Here is a 3693-nt window from a genome sequence, read left to right as displayed (position 1 = left end):
AACTCTTATGACAACATTTGCATATGCAACCTAATTTATTACTCGAAACTCCTAATATATAAACAATTTTCATTTTATTTTTAACACATTAGAGATTACATTGCCCTTGTATATGAACAATATATAATCCAAAACTTTTGGTACATTAGCACTGACAAATTGGGACGACAATCGATTTGGAATCTCGCTGAGGTTCGAACCAATTTTTGGTTATGCTACAAATATATCAGAATACTGCAGAGATACTATAATTACAAAATATGTAAATGGGTTCAGTTTTGTATCCAGGTTGTTTAAAGTTCGTAACAACAAACTGAAAAGCAATCTCAATGAAATCATAAATGTAACACATACCAGATACAATCACACTCCAGTAACTACAGAAGCATACAGTAAACTACAAACTGAAAAACAATCAGAATTTACAATTCTTCCCTCGATCAAATCGCTGATTGCTCGCCCACATCTGCATACCAAACAACTGCATCCGCGATTCCGATTTTCAGTATTACGTAACTAGATTAACTTCAATAACAGATTTGAGAACAATACCTTTCCCAAGAACAATTATGATTGGCGCGGTTTTACAGTGATGGATGCAATATTCACCAACACTCCCTTGCAACACACTAGTGGACATAACATTGGGGCACTTGTTAAGAAAGCTTAAAAGATGTTGCACCAAATAAAATAAGCTTAAAAGGATGTGAAATCTATGTATTCCTGCAATGCATTAGTCAGGTAAGTATGTACCTTTGAACCAATCCTCTACCTCTGGAACCCATGATCACAGCAGCAGGCTTCAACCTCTCTGCTTCCTTTCAGATGACCTTCCCTGCATCGCCTTCCACTATCCTAGCGACAGTCTTCACCTGAACATTGGAAAGAAAAAAGAGGCCAGGGTCAGTTCTCAAAAGAGCGCGTGGGTATTTGATTGGAGCGAATAACAACCCATGATAAATTAATCTTGATTCTTGTGCTAGTGACTGCAAGTAGACATCCTTGTTTCGAATAATTATTGTTTGAATCCCTAACTGCCATCCACTTGAGCCTATCATAGATACCAGTCCAAAAGGAAATCTACCTTAATTGGAACAAAATACTTACTGTAGTAGATGACTCTAATAGAGATACTTGAGACACATTTGTTGACATGTATAGCAGTCAGTAAGGGAAATCCTTATAAGGATACTAGAGCCTGTGAAGAACCACATTAACACCAAGGTTTAAATCCTTAGTGACAATGGAACTCAGATTGCAATCTCAGTGTGAAAACATCTTAGCTTATAGTGCATGATAAAAGCATCATAGAATTACCCCAGCAGAAAGAAAGAACAAAAAGAAAATACAAAGTTTTTGCTTGGAAGAGATTTCAAGCAGCAAAAAATAACTATTATTCTCTGTTTCATAGAGAAGTAGATGGAAAATGTTGTTTAATACTGGAGTATCTAAGATCATCTACCCATACTAGCGGATGATGAATAATTATTGCTTATTTGGAGACAGAACTTGATAGAAAATTCACAATCAAAAATTGGAATAAAAGGGATCCCCCCAGTAATTTACAAAAATGTTTAAAGAAAGTGAAAAACAAAAGTGGTGGCACACAAGGTTATTAAAATCGAAATTTTAATGTAAATTGGAAGGGCCTGTTAGATACGAATCGTTAAATAGTAAGATTTTGCAAATTATGCAAAAATAAGGTTCTTTGATAGGATATGTGTTTAACCATTTTTCCCTTAGATATCTATGCACAGCTACACATATTACACATTAGATTACTTGCAAGGTGATGCTTAAGCCTATAAACCCCACCAGCATGCACAACATTACAATACTTGCATTTCACCTTTGTTATATCACCATTAGTATCAGAACCATGCTCCCATCCAGATTCCAGGGTCAGTTCTACTATCTGCTGCTGTTTTTGACTTCTTTTTTGAACTTGAAGCAGAACTTCACATTATTTCTATTTTTTTAAAAGCAAAAAAATCAGCAATTTTCACCCAAAATAAGTTCATTTCGACTAAATTAAATGACTACACTGTAACAAAGGTCCTCAAATCCTCACTACTCTAAACGAAACAGATGCAGCAATATAAGTTTTAATTTGTGAGAATCGATATAAAAATAAATAAAAATGATCATTCTACACTACCCATCACAATTTCACATAAATTCAATTAGCACAATAGCACAAAATCTTACAAATGGAAAGTGGAAACAATATTAGCAGCAATAGTTAAGAATCCAGATTTCGTATGCAACAGTTGTTTTCGTGCAATGGAAAGAAAAAAAGAATGAGAAAATAAAGATAAAATAGCTTTCAACTAATCAACTAAGTACTAACCTCACTTTGCAAAAAGTAGATCGAAAAAGATTAGAATTGAAGTAGAAATATGAAAAAAAGAGAAATTTCCGTTCAGGTGCCGACTGTCGATTTGCCGAAGTGACTAACGAAGTAGCAGGCAGCAGCGTGAATCGTGAATGAGTGTGGTTTGACAATCTGAGAAGATGAGTGAGGTGAGAGAAGATGTTCTTTGATGATTTAGGGTTTAGAAAATATCAAGCATTACAAGAATGGGCCTGGCCCAATTGTTTAATTTCATTCTTTCTTTAAATCGTTAAAATCGTCAAAAAAAATCGTGATCTTAACGATTTGAACGATTTTTCACTATTTTAGTTGCGATTTTAAACTTTTACGATTCTAATAACGATTTGAATTAGTGGTGATAATGGGCCGGCCCGGGTCATGGCTAAAAAATACGACCGATTTCGGGCCAAGCAAGCGGGCCGTGTCGGGCCAAAGTTCGGGCCGAAATCTTCATGCCCAAACCCGCATATTTCGGGCCAAAATAGCGGGCCTTTTGGGCCAAAATCGGCCCGGCCAAAATTTTAACTAAAAATGTCATTTTTCCATTTCCAAACCCACTTTTTTTCAAAAAAAATCGGGTCAGGCCGAAAAATAGTTCCCAAACCCGCACTTTTTTGCGGGCGAGTCGGGCTCACATTGATCACCTCTAATTTGAATCGACTTAGAATTGTAAGATCACAGGGATTTTCGATTCAAATCGTTGCATGCACATTTAAACGCGCTATTGTACTTTTTTTGTATCTCGGCAAATGTGCCCCAAAGAAAGGGGTAAACTAATAAGAGACGGAGGGAGTATGTGACAACAAGAAGCAGTCACAGGTTGGACAATATATATATATATATATATATATATATAGAGAGAGAGAGAGAGAGAGAGTGTGTCGAAATCTAGTGAGAAGGAAAATCACAGGTCAGGTTTGGGTAATCTCAGGTCATGTTTCGATCAGATCTGGAGACTGACTTTCACAGGCCGAACCAGGTTCAAATCAGGTCAATATCAGTTTGACCCAGCAGTCAAATCTGTTTTTGACACCACTAACGACAATTCAAGTGACACTAAAAAATATCTTTTGATGCAACAATAATCTATGTGATGCTGAAAAAAATGGCTATCGAGACAACTAAATTCACGTGACGTTAATACATGCTTTAGAGACAACTAACTACAGTTGATGCTGAAAAAATAGCTTTAGAGACAACTAAATTCACGTGACGCTAAATACATGGCTTTAGAGACAACTAATTACAGTTGATGCTGAAAAAAATGGCCTTAGAGACAACTAAAATCATGTGACGCTAAATACATGGCTTTAGAGACA

General features: G+C 36.0%; 1 long non-coding RNA gene across 1 annotated transcript; it reads right to left on the bottom strand.

The window, feature by feature from the left end:
• Positions 1 to 251: 251 nt before the first annotated feature.
• LOC104884576 (uncharacterized) lies at positions 252 to 2600 on the bottom strand. Its single transcript, XR_008967935.1, has 4 exons — positions 2351 to 2600; positions 754 to 872; positions 553 to 629; positions 252 to 466 (listed from the first exon to the last, which is right to left on the bottom strand). It is a non-coding gene; the product is annotated as an uncharacterized LOC104884576 (long non-coding RNA).
• Between the last annotated feature and the right edge of the window lie 1093 nt (positions 2601 to 3693).

This window comes from Beta vulgaris, chromosome 2, assembly GCF_026745355.1.
Source record: "Beta vulgaris subsp. vulgaris cultivar EL10 chromosome 2, EL10.2, whole genome shotgun sequence".
Classification (NCBI taxonomy): Eukaryota; Viridiplantae; Streptophyta; class Magnoliopsida; order Caryophyllales; family Amaranthaceae; genus Beta; species Beta vulgaris.
This window is presented reverse-complemented; position numbering and strand designations above follow the sequence as displayed.